The sequence below is a fragment of the Stylophora pistillata genome, chromosome 3, assembly GCF_964205215.1.
Source record: "Stylophora pistillata chromosome 3, jaStyPist1.2, whole genome shotgun sequence".
NCBI lineage: Eukaryota > Metazoa > Cnidaria > Anthozoa > Scleractinia > Pocilloporidae > Stylophora > Stylophora pistillata.
Genome location: NC_142521.1, coordinates 37,585,538 through 37,608,378, shown reverse-complemented (window position 1 = coordinate 37,608,378; position 22,841 = coordinate 37,585,538). Strand labels below are relative to the sequence as shown.

The window sequence follows — 22,841 nt, the reverse complement described above, 5'->3', positions numbered from 1 at the left end:
AATAGAAAGAGTTTACATAGCCACACAGCGTTTGGGACCGACGGAACATGCCATCACAAGTGGTTTAAACTACCGATATTTGAACACTGAGTCCTAACCTTGACTGGAAAGCTCTATTATTAAATCAGTGTCGCTGTAGAGGTTATACAAATGCAGAACTGAGATGAATTTAACACGTGTGTGATTCTCCTTACCTCTGCCCGAAAAAATTCAACATTTTTAAATGCTGAATTTTAACTGCAGTCTGTTAAAACTTATAAAACTGCAGCCTATGCTATAATTGGGCTAAAAGACTCTTCATTTAAATATATACCTGCTATTTTGTCAGACGAGGCCTGTGACTGATGGGAAGACTGGGTACTAGAAGAGGATGGCTGTACCGGAGCGTCTTTGCTCGGTGCTGAAAGTTGTATGTCAGTTGAATTATCTTCAAGAAGAGAAAACCAAACAGACAGCAGTTAGACAGCCTCATGAGGTTAGAAAAAGAACATGGCACTACATTTAGTTCAAACCACCATGATTCTAAAACTGTGTCCTAACCTTGCTTGCTAAGCTATTTGCTCAGCGGCCCGAGAATATTGCCAACAAGCTCTTTTCTAATGTTCTTGCACCAAATCACAAGCTGCATAAGCTCCTGCTGCCCAGGAATGTATCTAGGATGGACTTAAGGAAAAAGTGCGCTTTTAATTTACCTGTGGTCCATATGAACTGGTGTCATGATAGTTTTATCTTTCATCATTTACGCACGCACGCTGACTCTATCTATGTTACCTAATTTTTAATATTTTAAAAGTATGTTACCATTTTTATATATTTCTTAAATTTGTAAATGAATACGTAATTCAACCTTCGGTTGCAATGTTTTTCAAATAAACTATCTATCTATCTATCTATCTATCTATCTATCTATCTATCTATCCAATGATATGATAGTGAGGACAAGCTGCTGTTGCCTCTCTTCTGCTGGATTACAGTTGTTAATCTCAACCAACTTCAAGCTAGGTGAAAGGAAGCCAATTGTGCATGCATGATCAAAAGAGAAATTAACAAGTCATATAAAATCAAGGCAGATGAGGATGAGTGCTGAAGAAATCAGGAGCACATTTGCAAAACAACAGAACTGCAAATGCCTCAGGAGAGTGATTTTAGAGTCCATGTTGAAGATCCCCATGAAACCAGCAAAGCAGTTGAATAGCAGCTAGCTGAAGCCCACCAGTAATAAAGCAGAGCCTTAGCTAGTGAAGAATGTGGCAAAGTCAACAGAACAGGAACAAAATCTGACACAAAGAAAGTGATGGGCAATAACTTCTACAAAGTTGGCAACAAAAATGCCTGCCAACTCCTAGATACATCACTTTGTGATGTCTAAATAGAACTTTCGATATCATTTTTTTTTAGTAATTAATTTTGGATTTGTTTTTAAATGTAAATTAAATTGTCTTTGCACCAAGTTGTGTCATTGTTTACCTTATTATACATGTACTAGTCATGTGAATACTTATTTCCAGAACTGTAGCATGTAATCATATGGAATGTTCTACACTCATCTGTTACCTGTCAGACAGGTGTGCGTGTATATTACTCCTACATATACTGCCTAAGAGGAGCTCAAATCAAGTAGTTGTGTTATCACTTGATAAGGTGCCAATAAAGCTGTGTTTTGGGCTGTGAGCAATGTACTACTACATATTGTTAATGATTACATGTTAAAACATTTTGGGAATGAGTTACAGGCAGAGTTGATTGGGTCCACTCCTTCAATACATGTACAAGTCATGCAGATTGATGTCGATAGATTAACACTCACCTTTCAAGTTGCTTGTCCTGTGAGATGATAACAGCAGTTGTAATTAACTCCCAGGTACTTGTTTTTTCTGAATTGAATCGATAAAACCATCCACCAGATAAACCACTACCCACTAGATTGTGTGGCTGATTGTGTTCACACCAATCTACTGGGTGGTGATTAATCTGGTGGACAGCAATGAAATTCAACCAGCTGTGGGAAAAGTAACTGTTTCGTCTGTACACCTAGGTGTCATAAAGCCTGTATCTGTTGGATTATGGTACTCAAATGGAACTCAGAATATTCTGGAACTTAGCTGTAAGGAGGCAAAACACATACATGTATGGATCAACATATCAACCTGAAGTGACTACAGTACACTGATAACTGCATGCACACAATTGAAAAAAAAAAAAAATGGTTTCAAGCCCTTCATCTGACAGGAGTGTTAAGTGTACTTGAATTTTAGATGCAAAATCAAAAAATAGGCTTTATGTCACAAACTAGAAATAGTGAGCAAGACAAGAACTCCACAACCAATAGAAAACATAACTTTAAAAAATTAGCATGGTGATGAGGATGCTCAAAACTTACTTAGTATTCGCAGCAATGTCTATACAGGATTGTCTCACAGTCTGGGTGTTTTTCAATGGATCTCTGTTTATAAAAGTTAATTACAACAAAAAATGATTGCCATTAGATGTGTATACAATTCAAATCCACCCACCTACGTACACTGTATAACTATGAAATATAAATAAATGAAATAATTCTATAAAGATAAAATGGACAAATACAGTATAAAGGAACAGGTTCAAGTATGCAACCAACAGAGTCACAGTGTGACTAATAATTTTTGTTTTAAACAACAACAAACATATGAAACATATGTGTGAACTGCGGTTATGAGACGTATATGAGCACGATCCTTCGCAGTAAAGCACTATTTGAACAATAGTGAAAATCAGACCTGAAAAAAATTTCAGGCCTGTACGGGATTCGAACCACTGACCTCTGCGATACTAGTGCAGCGCTCTACCAATTGAGCTAACAAGCCAACTGGGAGCAGGCCATCAAATTAATTCGACATAAACCCGTAGATGATAAATCAAACAACAACAAACATATGAAACATATGTGTGAACTGCAGTTATGAGACGTATATGAGCACGATCCTTACGTATATGACGTATATGAGCACGATCCAGGATCGTGCTCATATACGTCTCATAACCGTAGTTCACACATATGTTTCATATGTTTGTTGTTGTTTGATTTATCATCTACGGGTTTATGTCGAATTAATTTGATGGCCTGCTCCCAGTTGGCTTGTTAGCTCAATTGGTAGAGCGCTGCACTAGTATCGCAGAGGTCAGTGGTTCGAATCCCGTACAGGCCTGAAATTTTTTTCAGGTCTGATTTTCACTATTGCTCAAATAGTGCTTTACTGCGAAGGATCGTGCTCATATACATAAATTTTTGTTTTGTTTTCATAATTACCATCTTCCTCAATCATGTTTACAATAACAATATTTAATTAACTATCTAACTGTTAATGACTAGGTCTTGACTAAATAATGGTTAGTTCACAAAGCTTTAGATTAATTACAAGAAGTAAAATATTTTTCAACAATCACATGTTTACCTGCCTAATTACTAAAATATAATTACAATAAACAACAAATTGTGGGAGATCCATTTTTAAAACAGAGTTCCCGGCCTACATCATTTTGTTGGCTGGTATAACATCATGCTGGTTTACAGCAAAGTGTCAAGGTCTTAAAAACTTTTTTGCATTGCAAGTAAAGAGAACACTTTTTTAATCACTGAGATATACAAGCAACCAAATTATTGCTTCATATGGCAACTCAATCACAATTGTTTAACTGACACTTGGCAACTGTAAGTAAAAATGAATTCTACACCCTAGCTGAGTTAACAATGAAATAAAAACAGAACTAGGTGAGCATTTCAAAGTAGCTCAGATTAGTAACAAGAAGCTTGTAGGGATTGGAAAAGACACTGTTCTTTACTATAGTCTCAAGTCCACAAGTAAAATTTAAATTTATCCCACTGGGGCAAGTTAAAATAGAACAAACATCTCACAGGGGTTAGAGGGTGACAGAAATTAAATGATTCAATTAAAAATTAATGCTCTCTTCCATTTGATGTAGAGTAAAGCGAATAGGAGAAATTTTGACAAATATTGGGCAAAGCAAAGCTGTTTGTAGTGAAGCCATTGCTCAGCTCAGGGTTAAAGAGTAAACTGGAACTACAATATGTAGAAGACTCAATGACCATTTTAAGATTCAACCGAGTGCTCTACAGTGTCAGAGCAACTCTATTTAAAAAAGCACCTACAGCAGTGAAAGGTAAAAATTAGAATATAGCACTTTTAATTAATTACCAACAATATCAAAATTAACCTGAAGAAAAAGACGATTTATTCGTAAACCGCTGGGATATAAGAAGCTGGGCAAAGTCATGATCGCAAATGCATGTAACATTAAAAAATCCTCTAAACGCATTCACGATATTCCAGAATTATCTTGGCTTTAGCCCTTCAGTTCACTGGAATAAAGTCTAATTCTCCAGGCCGAGATGTTTTTCAATGTGGTAATTTAAGTTTTAATATTTGCAAACTGTTGTTGATAACCATATCCAATACATTTATTTAAATTGATGTCTTGAATGCACGCAGTAATATACCGATGAAATCGAAAGTCATCTATTTTTCAAGAAATAGTCTCAAGTAAATGAAATAAAACAAATAGACAACCAAACAACAATGAGATACTGTGAAAACAAAGAATTCATAGGTGCAGTTCCCTTTAGGCAACTTTCACATTCATGAAAAAGCAATGCAAAGATTGCTAATCTAAAATGAGCATATTTATGATACAGCCGTTGTAAATGCCAATCTCCAAAACTCACCTAAGCAGCCATAAAACTGTGCCATATTATTCGCACATACATGAGTATGAAACCTTGGACATCCAGTTAAACAATCTAACAAATGCATGCTCGCTTAGGTTAGCAGACAACAACCTTACCTCCGTTTCCTCTCTACTCGACGACTGCAAATGTTGGTGTTTAATGAAACTGAGCTACAGCTGCTGTACAACTTCGACTTGGTGAGATGTACTTTACATAAAGAACTGTTTTACAACTTCAGAGCTGAGATAAAAGAAGGAAACACAAGGATTCTTTAGCTGAAACTTCACTCCACCGGACTGTTGATTTCTCATGGAAACTGCCTAGCTTCCACTCAAGCAAGTCAGTCACGTGATAAGATAATCTTTACCGCAAGCCGGAAGTGTTAATGTTCTAAAAATATGTCTCATTGTTACTTGTGGTAGTAATTGTTTTGCTATAAATTCCGATGGCCCTTTAAGTCATAAAAAGAAAGAGAAATATTCAGTGAAATACTGATGTTTTAGCATTCCGTGACTCTCTGAGTACATGTTGAACATTGCGTGACAAATTATATGTACAGTACCTAGGCACGGCAAGACATAAAATTACTTCTAAGCTCTTCAGTTAGGAAACTAGTGCAATTTTGAACAACATTTTCCATTTCGGACCAGAGATAGAGTTCATCTCCGTCACCTGTTGCAGTATCTCAGAATACCAATCAGTTATTCCACAAAACATGCGCTAACGTCTACATCACATCGGATAAAACACATCAAGTTGGGCGAACTGAAAGCAAGAAGACGGGAATCAGGCGATACACCGTTTTGTCTGAACATAGGTCCGGTTAAAGTTCAAGCAATAAAGAAAATACTGTATCCCTTTGATAATAAGTTAAGACAACAAGAAGCCGTGTGCGATTTAGTATAAAAGTTTGTTTGTTTCTTTTTATAAACGCTTCCAACGTAAATGAGAGAAGAGCTCCAAAGAAGGAAGAATATTTCTCATTATTCATTCACAATTCAGTTGTATCTTACAAGAAATCAATCAATTACTTTTCATAAAAACCTCAGCTGGCCGCTCTGGCAGTCAGATACTCAATATCCTAGAAAAAATTTCTACAAACACTTCAAAAGTTGCCGCCACGACGCGCTACGGCTACAAGTGATTTGCACTTGTGGGACCTTGCAGTCGTGCAGCCTTAAAGGGGAAAGCCCTATATTTACAATGAAGCCCATCTTACTCACCAAAGCACAGCTTATCCCACGCTCGATATGCGAATACATGCAACCCGCAATCTCGTAACACAACAGGACTCGTATGAGATTGCATTAAGTGAATGAATGAATGAAAAACTTTATTTTAAGTGTCTATGTTTTTAGCTATAAGCTAATGGGGGACACTAAAAAATTTAAAAGTCACTTACATTTACATATGTAGATGATAGTTATTTACAGTAGATAATTAAAAAGATTATAAAGGTATTTAGTTAAGTTTTAAATTTCAACGAGAGTTGAAAGGTCGACTTTTCTTATGTTCTTCTTGAACGAATTTAGAGTTTCTATCGTTCTTAGGTGTCTTGGTAACTTCGACCAGATGAGAGGTCCCATATATTTAATAGAATTCCTACCAAATCTTACAGTTTCGAATCTTGGCAGTTCAAAGTCACTGTTCCGTTAATTATACTGAGTGTTCTTTATATTAAATAAGTCAGAAATATTTTCAGGTACGAGACTGTGCTTAACTTTAAACATCAAAGTGGCAATGTCATGTAGGCGCCGATTGTTCAACGTCGGTAGTTTGGCGCGACTTAGCAGGTCTTGATAGGACGCTGATCTAGTTTTGTACGCCGCCCTAAGTGCTCGCTCCTGAATCCGCTCAAGCTTTCTCCGATCCGATGCATTACAAAAGTGCCATACTAAATGACAGTAGGTTAGATGGGGAAGAATTGAGGACCTGTAAAGTAATAGTTTAGCATTACAGGGTATCAAGTTGCGTAGCCGCACTAGGACCCCTACTTTTTGACTGGCCCTAGAGCATAGATCACTGATATGACTAGTAAAACTCAATTTTTCATCTATTTGAACTCCTAAAAGCCGTATTTTCCCCACTCTCTTAATCGTATGACCATCAACAGAAAAATTTTGATTATCGTTGTCTTTGTCAATATTTCTCGGGTTGATCGTTAATAGCTGGAACTTTTCTGGGTTGGTTGAGAGATAGTTGTTCTTGTACCAGGATAGAGCTTTCTCTCCATGTATCTTGATACTTAGCGCGACAACGTCATGCTTCTTCCCCGTGACATACATCAGATGGTCGTCGGCATACATGCTCAAATTAGCATTATTTATATGAAATGACATATCATTTTGGAACAAATTCCACAGAAGGGGGCCAAAGGACGAGCCTTGCGGGCAGCCAAGCACCATTCTTTTCCAGTCACTTGTCACTCCTTTTATTTTCACTCTATTGAGCCTATTGTGAAAGTATGATCTAAGAAGGTTGAGAGAATTTTGTCCCATGCCATTGGCCTCGAGTTTCTTTACGATTAGAGAATGGCTAAGTTTCAACAACAATTTATCTTGCCTCGTTCTTACGCGCATGCATGTGGGTGTGTCTTTCTTTCCAGCATTGTAATGGCCACTTGCCAACCTGCAATCTCATAACACACCAGGACTCGCATGAAATTGCACTGGGATATGAAGTTTCGAAAATAACTTATCTTGCTTAGTTCGCGTGCGCATATGCGTGTCCTTTTGTTTTTTCTGACCTTGTTATGGCCATTTAAGCCGTTTTTATTCTCTTTTTTTTTTTCCTTTACGTATATTATAAATGAGGGAATTAATAACCAACCAAAAAATTTGGTAAAAAGACGACTGAAGAGAGGAACGGTACATGCATTTCTTTATTTACCTCCTGAAATATTCTGCTTTTAAATGAACCAATTTACCAACAGAAATCTTACATTTCTAATGGTTGCCAGCCTCAGTACCGGTAGTAGTCGTGTATCGAATTTGGCCCTGGGCTACCTGTGATTCCTGCTGGTAAATTCCTATGTATGCCGATATGATAACTTGATGTGACTGTTTAGTCGAAATTTCAAGGAATAATTCATAATTACTAGAGTTCATTGTTAACTAAAAAATATGTTTTATTTCATCTCGTGCGTGTAGGTCCCGCTTGTATCGATTGCAGGTCCATACAGGAAAGGAAAGTCGATATTCTGATTAAAACTTTTGATCAACCTGAGGTGTTCCCTCTCGGGCGTCATTTTGATCCGGAAACCGTTGGAATCTGGATGTGGATAGCACCACGAAAAATGCGGGTGAGTACGCATTAATCTGGTGACTGAAAAAGTTCATCCGTAGGTCGCAGTTTCATTACTGGCAAGTAACCTCAATCGCTCGATGTTCTCTGACAGCTGCGACTGTCTTTTGCTCATTTATTGACACGATTGCTAAATCCCAATTGGTAAAAGCATAGCAGGTTTTGAAAGCATTCAGAATTAGGGATCCAGGACAAATGTTTTGGTGAGTATTCTAGGTTTCTGTGGCAGTAGAGTGTTTGTGAATGTCTGAATTTGTGACTTATTAATGTCGAATAAAGAATTGAAAGTTCCCTGTAAAAAAGGCTGGGGCGGGGACAGTGAGGTATATTTTTCCCCGCTAGTGTATCCAAGAATTAAGCGCTATAAGAGGAAACTAAATGAAAGAAGCATTAATGTAACAAACATTTCTTCCATAAAATTTCGCATGGCTTGTCTTATAGAGACAATGCAGCAATATCAACGTCGTGCATGCTAAGAAAGTTTTGAAATCAGCGTTTTCTCCGCTTCTGACCACAATCAAGCTGCCCTGCTTTAAAAGTCATTCTAATAGTAGCGAGTAATTACTGCCATCGACAGCAGTTACAAGGATTCTATATTCAATTTAAATATATTTTGACTATTTTTGGCTTGACTAAAACAATGATAATCTCCATATTCACGTTACACACACCAAAGCTCACACAATTTGAAACTTTCTATTTGGGTCTCCAGGACTCTACTGGCAAAGAATGTATCGTGATCTTGTTAGTCTCTGAGGGAATTGATGCAGTGATGAGAGGAGGTGTGGATGACAATCAGATATTTACTCTCACTGTTTTGCTGGCCTCTGTGTTGATCTACAACTCAGCAGGGGTTCCCACTCAGACATGATCTCCATGGATTGGAGTATCCTTTAACAAGTACATCTATGGATGGGGAAATAAGCGGGGTGGGGTGGGGTGCAGCGAGCTCATGAGCTGGGAATACATCTACGTGTACTCCGGAGTTTGGTGAAACCCAGGGGCGATATTTAAACAGCTTTAGTGAACGTGGGGCGTTTTCAAAATTTCTTTTAGTTAGATGTTGAAGCCTATTCGTGAAAACTAGCTCCGATATATGCACTCCACAACCTCGACAAGAACGATCCGAGTTTTGAACACAAACCTTCTACTGAGCGCTTAATGGGAAGGAGTCCGCCTTATTTCTCGAGCACAGAATGGTAGCCGAGCTTACACCGGCAAAATTTTCCTGTTAAAACAAATCCTTGTATAGCTTCTTTAATAAGCAAAAGTGAAACAAGAACCTTAAAGGATTTTTTGCCCAAAAAAGATACTAAGCTGAACAAAGAAGAAAAAGAAAGCTACCGTGCGCGATAGATGAAACGAGAAAATTTCTTAACATTTCGCAGTTTTATCATGAAGTTGTCCCGACGAATAAGACTTCGCTCCGACGACGGCAGTGTGAGTGCGAGTGGTCCTCAAGACGACACAGAATTCTTCCACGAGACTTTTCCATTCTTTATCTGGCTGCTCAGGGATGTTACTCAGTCCATTCCACCCCACTGCAGAGACATTAAGGAGTACTTCCTTTCAAGGGTAAGGCAACTCATTTTGAAACATTGGACAGAAATGACAAAAGGATTATTCAAACGCTTCCCAAAAATATCTTCTACTACAAACTGAAAACAATGGAGTACTCTTTTTTAATGATTAAAGTTTGTTATATCAATGATATAACCGAGTCTTCGAGTAAATGGCTTTGTTTCTTGGATGTAAGGGTCATTTTTTAACTTTTTGGAGGTGTGATGGTTTCGGAATGGAATAGGCCGTTTGGATAAACTACTCTCATTATTTTATGAGCTTTTTGATTGTTGTAACTATGTATATATCTAATTACAAGTCGTCTAAACTCAAATATATTCTTGACTCAACCAAAACAAGAGACGAAAGCTTTCTTTATCCTCCATGGTAATTAATAAGTCTGCTAAGTTTCGTATATGAGAACGATCCTTCGCAGTAAAGCACTATTTGAGCAATAGTGAAAATCAGACCTGAAAAAAATTTCAGGCCTGTACGGGATTCGAACCACTGACCTCTGCGATACTAGTGCAGCGCTCTACCAATTGAGCTAACAAGCCAACTGGGAGCAGGCCATCAAATTAATTCGACATAAACCCGTAGATGATAAATCAAACAACAACAAACATATGAAACATATGTGTGAACTGCGGTTATGAGACGTATATGAGAACGATCCTTCGCAGTAAAGCACTATTTGAGCAATAGTGAAAATCGAGAAATAGTGAAAAATTTTCACTATTGCTCAAATAGTGCTTTACTGCGAAGGATCGTTCTCATATACGCCTCATAACCGCAGTTCACACATATGTTTCATATGTTTGTTGTTGTCTGCTAAGTTTATTTACAGTTTGACAACGCTCGAACCGCAGTCGTGTCCAATAAACGAACGAGACTGATTGAGTGGGTCACCTTGATCACACTGCTCCATCCCCGGCGAGGCGTATATAAAATTGGTTCGTAAACAGTTATAAATTTTTCGAGCAGCAAGCACATTTCAACTCTGCACACATACAGGAGAAATAAAAGAAGGCGTGGTAGCCTTTTTCCTTGTCCCCTTAGATTCGCAAAGTTTCCGTGACACAATACCAGACAATGAGGGACCGGTCCTTGTTTATCCCTTGGGGAGGGGAGGTGGGGAGGGGGGCAAAGGATTTTGGTTGTGTCGAACTAAAATTTACCTGATCCTCCCTAAGGCTGTTTAATATTCTACAGTCCCTCTTTTATACACTGATGATAAACATGATTCCCCACTCTGTTCCTCCCTTAAAACTGTCTTCCCTCAAAAATCCTTCCCTCCCACCCCAGGAGATATTGACTGGTTCCTTGTTACAACTGCTTTTAAATCCAACAAGGTTTTCAAGGATCAAAAAACTGGAACAGGCAGACCACACCGAACAAGTCGCTGAAAGCATTTTGCGTTTCTGCCCTGGCTTCAAAGCCTTCAAACTATCTCCACCATCTGTAGATGAAGAGGCCATGAAAAACATCAACAGAAACAGAAGTCAGATTAACAGTGAGTTCTTCTCTGAGAAAAAAAAGCTGCAGGTCTTGCTGAAGAGTACTTTAACTCCTAAGCGCAGCTTTAACGATGGAGAACTGGTGACTGGTCAAGATAAAGCTTATCGTTGGATCTTCTGTCAACTTCCATCTCCTGTTAGAGAGCAACACGTAACTTCTCATAGATTTATGTGTATTTTTCAAAAATTAACGGTTTTGAAGAAAATATTAGAGGGATAAACAAAATCTCTGGAATCTTAGGTTACGGCCTACTTCTTGAAATATCGTTCCCAATCCTAAGTTATGTTTTCATTTTTAGATTACTTTTTAAACCTTTTGTCTACAGTACACCGACAATTTTCCATCCCTCGGTAACCCACTCTATTTCCAGGTCTGGCTGCTTTGGTTGAACTTTATGTGAAGGCCATCAACACTCCCAGAGTGATTCCTAATATTCAGTCAGCCTGGGACACATTTGTAACTGATAAATGTTCTGAAGCAACGCACGCAGCCATGCATGTCTATAGCGCCATCATGCATTCAAAACTGTCCAATCAGATGCCTTGTGACTCCGAAGACATTCGTAAATATCATGAAACTGCACTTGACCAAGCAATCGGTCAGTTAGAAGTTATAACAATTGGAATATCCTCTGTTACAAGCGAGAAGTACCCAAACGAACTGATGGTAAGGAGTTTTTACATATTGCGTAAACATACCTCATTCAGTACTCTAAAAAATAAAGAATAAAATTCCCACAAAGTTTTGAAAAATTCGTCTATTGCTCTCCCCAGTCCCAACCTTTTTGTATGGATGAGTGAAATTTCGATAATAACGGGACAAACTTTTTAAAATTTTAGTAATAACAAGGCTAGAAGTTTTGGATCATGATGAAATATTTAAAACGGGAGAGTACGTACCTGGGCGGAATTCGAACGCGGAGAAATCAAGTTGTGCGAAGGCAGCTCCGACAATCTTGAATACGCAAAAATAACAGTAACTGTGCTTCCTAGCATTCTTTGCGGCCCTTAGCCGGGAAAATTTTCACTAAGTTCAATGTTTTTTATTAAGTTACTTGTAAGAACAGCCAATAACGGTTCAGTTATTGTTTGGAAACACACGTAAAAGAAAAACCAAGAACAGCCGGGAAAGTACAATAGATGTGAAAGGTCTTTTCTTGTTTTTATTGCTTAGTCGCTTCCTGAACGAGATTATTTCAAGTGGCAGACTGAAAATGATTAGTTCACTCGAGAGGCTTGCAACGCTCTCCTAAAGCAACTCAAAAAACAACACTTGGACCCAATCCTCGCTCAGCTTCACGGGAAGGAAGGCACCAAATTCATGTTCGACGACATCGTAGCAGGATACAAAAAAATTGAACAGGATTATAAGGATCGTGCCACCGGAGCTAAACAAATTTGTGCTGCTGTGTTCTTCGAATTCCATCCGGTGAAAATGCCTTTTATTTTAAATTAAAAGTTAGACCAGAAATGAGAAAAATGAATGAGTTTGAAGCCTCCTCATCTGTATCTTACATATTTTTTGACATTAATAATCTCACGGACAAAAGAAGATATGGATATCCATTGAATGCAGTTCCTTTAGTACAAGTACATTGCGATTCTCGTAGTAATCATTATGTAGTTTCAAGAAACTACAACAGCTGGTAGTTACTGTAAAGAAAACCAACAGACAAAGCAACGATTGTAAGTGAAAGTTGTACTTTTATCCCAGGAACTTATGACAGAAATGCAGCAATACTTAGGCGTGCTGAAACAATTAAAAGATTTCGACGAGAATTTTAGTCGAGAAATTGCAGCTACAGCTTATCAACAGCAAGAGAAGATAAAAGTTGAGGTACTGATGATACACCTTTAATCGACGTACTGATCATATTTATTTTTAGCGGATGTTAGTGAAATTTAAAATGAAGAATGGCAAATTGGAAATAGGGAAAAAAAGGGGAAAAAGGGAATGAGAAACTAAATGGGAATTTTTTTTAATGTTCTACAGCAAAATAAAGGAACGGAAAAATATATGGAATAATAGCGTTCCATTTCTCAAAAACCTCAATGAACTGAGATTTAAGAGAACATAGGCTGACCGCAGTTTATCCTTTCTTTGTGTTTTTTGAAAAAAAGCATGGAATATATATACCTTATTAAACGTTTTGTTGTGTAGTATCGCTGAGTAGTTTTACGAGTTGTGCCGTATTTTGACGAGCCCGTAGGGCGAGTCAAAATACTAATAACGAGTAAAAATACTCAGCGATACTACACAACAAAACGTCTAATAAGTTATTTATTATCCAACAGGCCAAACTGTTATTTCATTGCGGGCGAATTTCGCGGATATTTATTTCGGAGTGCGTGACAGAAGTATGCGAAGCGAAACGGAAGTTGTCGTGTTATCGTTTTGCTGTTTCTATTTTGTTCAACAAATGAAGAAATTTCCTGGTCGCCTAGCTGTTTTTCTTCGTTCGATTCATCTAATAAATTTGGATCTATATTTGCCAGCCATTCTGACTCTTCGTCGTCGGAAATATGATTCAAATTGTCCGGCAATTTTTTTTTTTCGTGACTACAATCTAATTCTTCGCTTGCGCGATGCGAGAAAACCTGTTTAACCGGTACTCTAGAGTACAAATAGCGCGTGATATTTGTACTGGTCTATGGCGTTATTTGTACTCAAAGAAGTGTAGCTAGATAATAAGATTCATTATTTTTACACGCAATAGAATATTATCATCTGCTGGACAAAGCCTATGTTGATTTGAATTTTCATCCATTTTTCTAGGAAGAATACCAGCGTTTGCAACAAGAAAATCGCCAGCGCCAGAAGGAAGTAAGACATTTTGAACCAGTGTCAGTATCTGAAAAACTACACACCTACCCCTCCCTTGATCAACGACAGTCAAATAATAACGACTTAGGGCTAATGTCTGTTAAGGGAGGGGTGGGTGCGCAGTTGCTGAGTCACTGACATTAATCCCACATCATGAATAATCTACCATCGTCAAATCTACCATTTGACGATTTCCAGTTTTCCAGATAACAAAAAGTGAACGAAGAGGACCATTGAATTCTATTGCTGAGTTATGCTGACTCCGACGGAAGAGCTGAATAGTCACACCTTTGTTCCAAGGAATAGAAACACACGAATTTCATGGCGATCAATTATAGCGAATAGTCCAAGGAAAGACGTAGAAAACTAAGCCTTTGGTAAAAGCGTGAGCAAAACTCACTCCAGGTTATTTGAGCAACTTCCATTTTGGTAGCAGAGAAGGTGATCACTCGAGGTACCCGAGGTGGCATCTTGTCTGAATGAGTCCTGGTGCTGGGGCCTTCCTCTCTGCCAGCTCCTTCTCTCTTCATTCTCTTTCCATTTTGTGATGTGCCAAAATAAATTCATCATTCCATAATTTCTATGTTATAGGAACATTACCTCATAAAAACCTTGTCATTTACAATTACCTTAAAATGTATCTTTAGTTGATTCACACCAGCAAGAATAGATCTTATGTTAGTTTTTCTCACCAGAAACTCATTCTGAGCGACTGAGACATTTGATGATTTTTTTGCACAAAGGGGGAACCAGGGTAGATATTCTCCATCATGACTCTCTTATGGCTGTCTGACCTCAACTTTTTCCTGTTTGGTAAATAGATGATTATACTGCGGTCAAAACAGGAGGAGGAAACAAAGAGACTCCGTGAACAGATGGAAGCTGAAGCAGCGGTTTAACGACAACAGATGGAGAACATGGTAAACGCGAGAATGATGCAAGCTGAAAAACAAAGACGAAATTTCATGCAAGAACACCAAACACTTAACGAACGACTTGCACAAATGCAGAAATCTAATGAGGGCATGGAGAAGACAGTGGAGAGCTTGAGACAACAGCTGCTACTCAATCAGAGCCGACGACAGCAAATTGAAAGGCCGGGATTCTTTAATCGAGCGCTGGAAATGATACCAGTCTTGGGTGGGGTCGCTAGCACCCTATCAAAGTATAGCGTCATGTAAGACCTCTACTGTGACTTGCAACGACTTAACTACCTTAAATTTATACAATCCGTTTTAATATCGATGGACATGTTCATGATTTCATAGATGAACTGAAAATTGTGTGTTTAACCATGATAGCAATTGGACTGCAAAACAACTTGAATGTGATCTAAAACAAAGTAATTTGAAAAGAAACTACTCGGGTCTTCTGATTATTTACGAACAAGCACAAATAAATTCCCCTTCAGGGGAATTGAGCCCGAAAACTAACAAGCCACTGTAGGCTTTTTGTACGAAAAATGTGATGAATGCTTAAGAGATCACGCTTGCTTTAGTGGCACGAGCGAAGAGATAAACGTGCAGAGGCCTAGCGCGAGAAGAGAGATAATACTAGACTTTCCCTCCCTCTCTTCTTTTTGACTTTTTTGCTTGTTTGCCTCAAAAATTGACCAAATTACATTACATTGACGATCTTAAAGGAGAGTATTGTATACGCTGTATTCTGATTTGCTTGTCAAGCAGATTTCAGATTGAATCTTCGGTACCTCGCTGATACAACTCACGACTTGAAAACAGCCAAGTTATTCTAAATTATTACTCCGCTTATTACCTTGCCAAATCAGTTGCCATCTGGCTCTTTGTTGAACCTTATTCCTCTTTTTTTCAGCTCAGCTTTTGTAAGAAGTAGCTTGATCCATCCTCCCCCCAAATATACAATTGCCTACTACAGGAAAAAATATGAATCATTGGCAAGATAAATACCTAAAGCAACTTACTTTCCCTAACGTACATCGTATTTCCTTTGATGTGGCGAAAAAACACCTGATTCATTAATTCTTTGTTTCACTCAACTTACCTTTTAATACACAAAATAAATATTTGACGCATTCAAAGATATTTGTCCATGTAGTGAGCAGTGAAAGAGAACAATCATTTTTCTTTTATGCAAATAGCTTCAAGTGACCAAAAACTTTATTTTACAACAAGGAAAATGTTCTCATTTACAAACAACAAACAACAACGGTTCTAGACGATTTAAACAAGGTGAAGGTTTACAAAAAAGCACACGAATTGAGTTAAATACTGTACACTTGAGCTTCGCTTAACTGATTCTTCCTAACCTATCCTCTTCTTATTTCAAGCTACAGTAGTTTCCAGTTTGCTTCGTTTTGAGATTAGAAGGAGGATTCCTTCATTTCCGTATTCCTTGAAGCTAAAACGAAGGTCCACAGGTCACAGGAAAGAAGAGACAGCAGCGATATAGATGGGCAGATCTTTTATTCCGGTGATGGCAATAACAATAACACATCAAAAAGTTGTTCATGCTCAGCGATGTCACAGACACATCGAAAGCAAAGTAAACAAACACATACGGTTGTAATTTTAACAACTTTACCATCCACAATGCTTCAGTCTAAATATATTTCGATTATCTTTGACTCGACTAAGAGATGATGATGTCTCTTTTTACGTTGCACACACCATAGCTCCAACAACTTGCAACTTTCTACTTCGGTTTTCGGGATTCCACTGGCAGGAAATGTGCTGCAATCTTGTTAGACTCAGAGAGAATTGATGCAGTGAAGGGAGGAGGTTTGGATGACAATCAGATATTTACTTTCACTGTTTTGTTGGCTTCTGTGTTGATCTACAACTCAGCAGGGGTTCCCAATAGATATGCTCTCAATGAATTGGAGTAGCCTTTAACAAGTACATCAGATTTTAGGGTTTGGGAGATAAGTGGAGTGGGAAGGGAGCTCATAAACTGGGGACTAGTTTATCTACGTGTACTTGAGTGCTTGTATTATTGAAATCCAGACACGTTATTTAAACCAATTCAATGCGTGCACTGTTTCTTCACACTAATTAGATACTGAGGCCTATTCGTGAAACATGCACTCTGAAACGTCGACACGAAGGATCCGATTTTTGTACACAAACCTTCCAATGAGCACTTGATAGAGGAGTCCGGCTTATTTCTCGAACACAGCGTGGTAGTTGAAATCTCCCGATAACACAAACCCTTGTCTACCTTCTCTAACACGCAACAGTGCAACAGGAACCCCTTGATATAAAGATTTTAGGCCCAAAAAGGATACTAAGCCAAGCGTAGAATAAAAATAGAAGCTATCGTGGGCGACTGATGAAACGAGAAATAAAAATTTCTTAACATTTCGCAGTTTTATCATGAAGTTGTCCCCGTAAATAAGACTTCGCTCAGCGTGAGCACAAGGACACAGAATTCTTCCACAAGACTTTCCCATTCTTTATCTGGCTTGTCAGGGATATTGCTCAGACGGTTCATTCCACCCGACTCTAGAGACGTTAATGAGTACTTACTCACAAAGATAAGGCAACTCATTTTGAAACGTTTGACAGAGTTGTCGAAAGAATAAATCAGACGCTCCCTAAAAAATATTATCTTTTCCAAACTGAAAACAATGTAAAACCCTTTGTTGCAGCCGCAGAAAATTAATCAATATATTGTTTTCCCGGACTGGACTGTTAGACTTTGTCCTATGAAAATAATACCCTAATGTTCGAGTAAATGGTTCTGTTCTTGGATATAAGGTTTATTGTTTAACTTTTAGGAGATGTCATGGAGTTGGAAATGGAATAAGCGGTTTGGATACAACACCCTTATTATTTTATGAGTTGTTAAATTGTTGTAAATAGGCATATATCTAACATGGTTTTATGCGACTCTGGTTTAAAGATTCAATGAATGTAATCAAAATAATAATAATAATAATAATAATAATGATAATTATAATAATAATAACGGTTTATTCACAGTACATCCACATAAAAAGGTGTGACTCTTCATCTGTGAAGGCCTACGATACTAATATTTATATTAAATGTACAATAGAAACGGAAAAAAAAATTATTGTAATAAAACCATACATGAATATAAATATGTGGAATCTAATGGTTGGTGGTTGGTCGTTTCTTTCTTTACAAGGAAGATAGAGCGCGCGCCTTTAAGAACGCCTTGCAGAGGCTGCAGTATTCTTTAAAATCTTTGCAATTCCTCATATTTGCTGGCAAATCATTAAAAAATCATTGCTGCTGAATGTTGAAAGGTGCTTTGTATAAATGGAACATAAAGCCTTAGAGGAACACTGGAACGGAGGTGCCTAATTGGGTGGAACGACTTGCAGATTTAAATGGAAGGGCCAGCTATCAGAATACAATGCTTTAAAAATAGTCTTTAGCAGCGAGTAGTCTCTTAGCTCCAGGATAGGTAGCAAGCCAAGATCCAAAATGGTAGATATACTGTTTACATAATTACAAGCGACGAAACTAGCGATAGCGAACTGGAGCCTTTGTAGTCTGGCTGAGAGGAACTTTGATAGTGGATAAAAAACAATATCACGGTAGCTTATTTTAGACAGAATTAATGTTTCTACCAAATGTTTCCGTAGTTTAAAATCAGTAACGTCACTTATTTTTCTTAAGGTTCTCAGAGTCGCATAACAAGGTTTAAGAATAGAACTGATATGAAATTCCCATTTAAGACTCGAGTCAATACGTACTCCTCGGAGTTTTGTAACATTTATACGTTCCAGTGGAGTATCAGAGATCTCTAATCCCAACTCCAGATTTCCGAGAGAATGTACATAAGCTATCTGTGGAGTTGAGATAAGAATGGCCTTGGTTTTCTTAGAATTTAGAGCGAGGTTAGAATTACAATTCATAGACCTAACGTTTCGACACTCCTGTCTAGTGCCTTCTGGTCGTTGTAACAAGATGCCCTTTTATATGCTCACTAATTAGCTGTCGTTTTTCTGTCGAGCTGTAAATAGGCGTCAGGTAGTAAGCCGCCATCATCAAAATTTAAAGGAGAGTGGCTGGAGTTGATATGCTAAAATGACTCGTGAAAAAAGCACATTACAGCCTCGTACGTATAAAGGAGAAAAAAGGCGTGGCAACCTTTACCCTTGTCCCTTCAGATTCGTTACGTTTTCGTGTCAAAACACCAACAATTAGGGACCATTCATTGTTTATTGCTTGAAGGGAGGGGGACAGAGGATTTTGGCTGTGTCACGGTACAATTTACCTAATCCCCCATAAGGCTCTGCAATAATTATTCTAATGACCCTTCCCCCCTCATTGACAGTTAATAAGCAGTCAGTTATCTACAGTCCCTCCTTTATACGCTGCTGATGATCATAACTAACCACTCTGTTCTTTTTAAAAACTTTCTTCCCTCCAAAACCCTCCTTTCCCACCCCAGAATATATGACTGGTCCCTTATTACATGTACAAGTGCCTTTTAATCCGACAAGGTTTTCAAGGATAGGGTATGGGACAGGCAGACCACACCCAACAAGTCGCTGAAAGCATTTTGAGTTTCTCCCATGGCTTCAATGCCTTCAAACTACCTCCGCTATCTGTAAATGAAGAGGTCATGAAAAACATCAAAAGTACTCTAACTCCTAAGCACAGCTTCAACGATCTAACGATGGAGAACTGGTGACTGGTGAAGGTAAAGCTTATTATTGGATTTTCTTTCAACTTCCATCTCCCGTTAAGGAGCAGCACGTAACTTTTCATAGATTTCTGTGTATTATTTAAAAATTAATAATTTTGAGGACAATATTTGAGGGATAAACTAAATCTATGGAATCTTAAATCACGGCCTAATTCTTGAATCATCCTTGCCAATCCTATGCCATGTTTTCAATTTTAGATCACTTTTTAGACCTTTTGTCTACAGTACACCGATGATTTTTCATCCCTCGATAACCCGCCCTATTTCCAGAACGGCTGCCTTTATTTGAACTTTACGTGAAGACAATCAACATTCCCGGGGTGATTTCTAATGTCCAGTTAGCGTGGGACACATGGCTGATAGATATTCTGAAGCAACGCACGCAGCCATGCATGTCTACAACGCCACCATGCATTCAATATTCTCGATTCTACTGCCTTGTGACTCCATAGACATTCGTTAATGTCATGAAACTGTACTTGGCCAAGCAATTTATCAGTTACAAGTTCAAACAATCGGAATATGCTCAGACGAAATTTCATGCGAGAGCACTAAACCCTTAACCAACGACATGCACAAATGCAGAAATCAAATGAAGTCATGGAGAAGACGGTGCAGAGCTTGAGAAAACAGCTGCTACTCAATCAGAGCCGACAACAGCAAGTTGAAAAGCTGGGATTCTTTGATAGAGCGCTGCAAATGACACCAGTCTCGGGCGTGTTCTCCAGGACCCTATCAAAGCGTAGCGTCATGTAAGGCCTCTAAAGTTGTTCCTTACCAAGAACATCGGTTCGATTTTTAGTGGTTGCATAATATCCGTCTCTAGATTGATGTAATTTGCAAAGAATTAACCACCTTAATGTTACATAATCCGTTTTATGTCAATGGACATGTTCTTGATTCCATAGATAAACTGAAAATTGTCTGTTGTCCATAATACCAATTTGAGAAGAGACCCTAGTCGTTTCTTCTAATTATTAACGAGTGCGCGCAAACAAAATTCCCTTCCGGAGAAATTTAGCCCGAAACCTAACAGGCTACTATAGACTCTGTGTACAAAGGATGTGATAATGTTTGGGTTATTCTTTAGTGGCGAACGAGCAAAAAAAAGGGAGTTAAAGGTCGAGAGGTGAAAGACTGTGTCCAATCTTTTGACTCTCTCTCTCTCTCTTTCTTTTGCCTTTTTTCTTTCTTTCTTCGCCTCAAAGCTTAAAAGAATTGATACCTCAGCAGTAAAGAGGACAGGATGCTAAGGTGATTCTTAGTGACTCCTGATCGAATAGTTCAGCTGGGAAAATTAAGGGGAGGACGGGCGGTTTGTGGAATGAACTAACACAGAGTTGTTTACGAGCAAAAAACAAAGAAACAAAGAAACAACAACAAAACATCAAAAACAACATTAAAAAGATCGGTCCGTTGGTCGAACGCAAAAGACGTATATATTCCATAGTTAAGGCCGTCAAGTTCTGCTATAAATTAAAGGGAAATGAAGCAAATATAAAACCATGAAAATTAACCAGGTTTTCCTCACACTCTAAGGGTAACCATGTCGAGCAATAGTCTCTTGAGTTCAAAATCCGGGCACTAATATTATTCAGGGCGAAATCCATTCAGCTGTAAAATAATTTCAATAAATGTGCTTTCGGTTCTGAGAAACAAGGATAGAGGTCGCATCTATTGTCTTTGTGAAAACTCTCACACGAGCTGAACCTTCTATAGCAATTGAGACAATGTTCTTTAATAAGTCAGTAAAAGTTAGAGTCCAATAGTGAAAACATTTATTAAAACAAGCCAAGCTAAATTGCTATTTACAAAAATAAGCAATTAAGCCTGGGATAAAAAGAAGCCTACTTGACTGCACAACGCTGCCTGAGAACTGATCTAAGCTAAAAACAATCATTCTTCCGCTCTTTTCTCTCAAAGTCTGATTACCTTCTGAAGTAAAATCATTTTCGTCAGCTGGCGACCAAGCTTGTGTCAGGGTATCAGTTAATGAAGAAGATCGAAATATTGGGAGAGTGAAAAATCGGTTCTGGGTAAGAAGGGTTAGCTCCCTCTAATGTTTCAGCTCTTCCAGTTTAGACCGTCTCCAAAACAAGAGAGTCTAGTACAGACCACTCTACGCGATTTTCTTTCTTCGCGCCAAAGGTCATATGTAGAATCAATCCTCCTTTTTTTCAAACTAATGACCTAACAGATCCTTTTTGCGTTCTGATTGACCTGAAAAAGCTCACAGCTAAGTTGAACAGTTAAAAAGCCAATCAGACAGAAGAGTGACCAAATTAAATTATATTGACTGTGTCAATAGAGGGCATTGTTTACACAGTATTCTGATTTGCTTGTCACGCAGATCTCAGATTAAATCTTTGTTAGCTCGCTGCCACGACACACAACTTAAGAACAGCCACGTTATTCTAAATTACTACTCTGCTAATTACTCGCCAAATCAGTAGCCATGGAAACCTTTTTTTCCAGACGCTCACTCAACATGATTATCATCACCTTCATCGTCGTCATTATCCTCCTCCTCCTGCTCATCATCATCATAGTTCTCGTCATAGTCATCATCCTTATCATCATGATCATCATCGTCATCCTCCTCCTCATTATCGTGAAAGTCAACATTAACCTCATCCTCATCATTCCCCATCATTCTCATCCATTATCACCATCATCCTCCTCATCAATCCTCATCCTCATCCTCATCATCTCATGCTGATAATTCCTTATCATCCTTATCATCTCATGCTGATAATTCCTTATCATCCTCATCATCTCATGCTGATAATTCCTCCTCATCCTAATCATCTCATCAATCCTGATACTCATCTCATCAGTCCTGATACCCATCTGCCGCCTGGTTAGCTCAATTGGGAGAGCGCCGGACTGCTGTGCGGGAGGTCGAGAGTTCAATACCGGCCGGACCAACACTCAGGGTCTTAAAATTAACTGAGAAGAATATGCTTCCTTTCTTTAACATCAAGAAATGGTTAGATATTCTAGTCTTCTCGGATAGGGACGAATAAATGGAGGTCCCGTCTCCTGCAGGGTTAGGGGTAGGAGACGTTAATTTCCCACGCACGAGATTACTGTGTGATGGATGTCCTCCCTGGGGTGGGTTGGGTGGGTAGTTACAGGGCCGTTCTGAAAACCACCTCTGTGAGAACGCACCCTGTCTAAAGATTATTATCTATCTATCTCATCAATCGTCATACTTCATCATCTCACTCATCATATCATCAATCCTCATACT

At 38.4% G+C, this 22,841-nt stretch overlaps 1 protein-coding gene across 1 annotated transcript in view; it reads right to left on the bottom strand.

Annotated features, from left to right (window-relative positions):
- Positions 1 to 22,841, bottom strand: part of LOC148735956 (NACHT, LRR and PYD domains-containing protein 12-like) — a 77,422-nt gene that overhangs the window by 887 nt on the left and 53,694 nt on the right. Inside the window, exons 2-5 of the mRNA XM_088751841.1 lie at positions 2,381 to 2,443; positions 1,808 to 2,102; positions 541 to 663; positions 314 to 427 (exon numbers count right to left, since the gene is read on the bottom strand). The gene's annotated coding sequence lies outside the window, so the exon portion shown is untranslated. The remainder of the gene's footprint in view (positions 1 to 313; positions 428 to 540; positions 664 to 1,807; positions 2,103 to 2,380; positions 2,444 to 22,841) is intronic.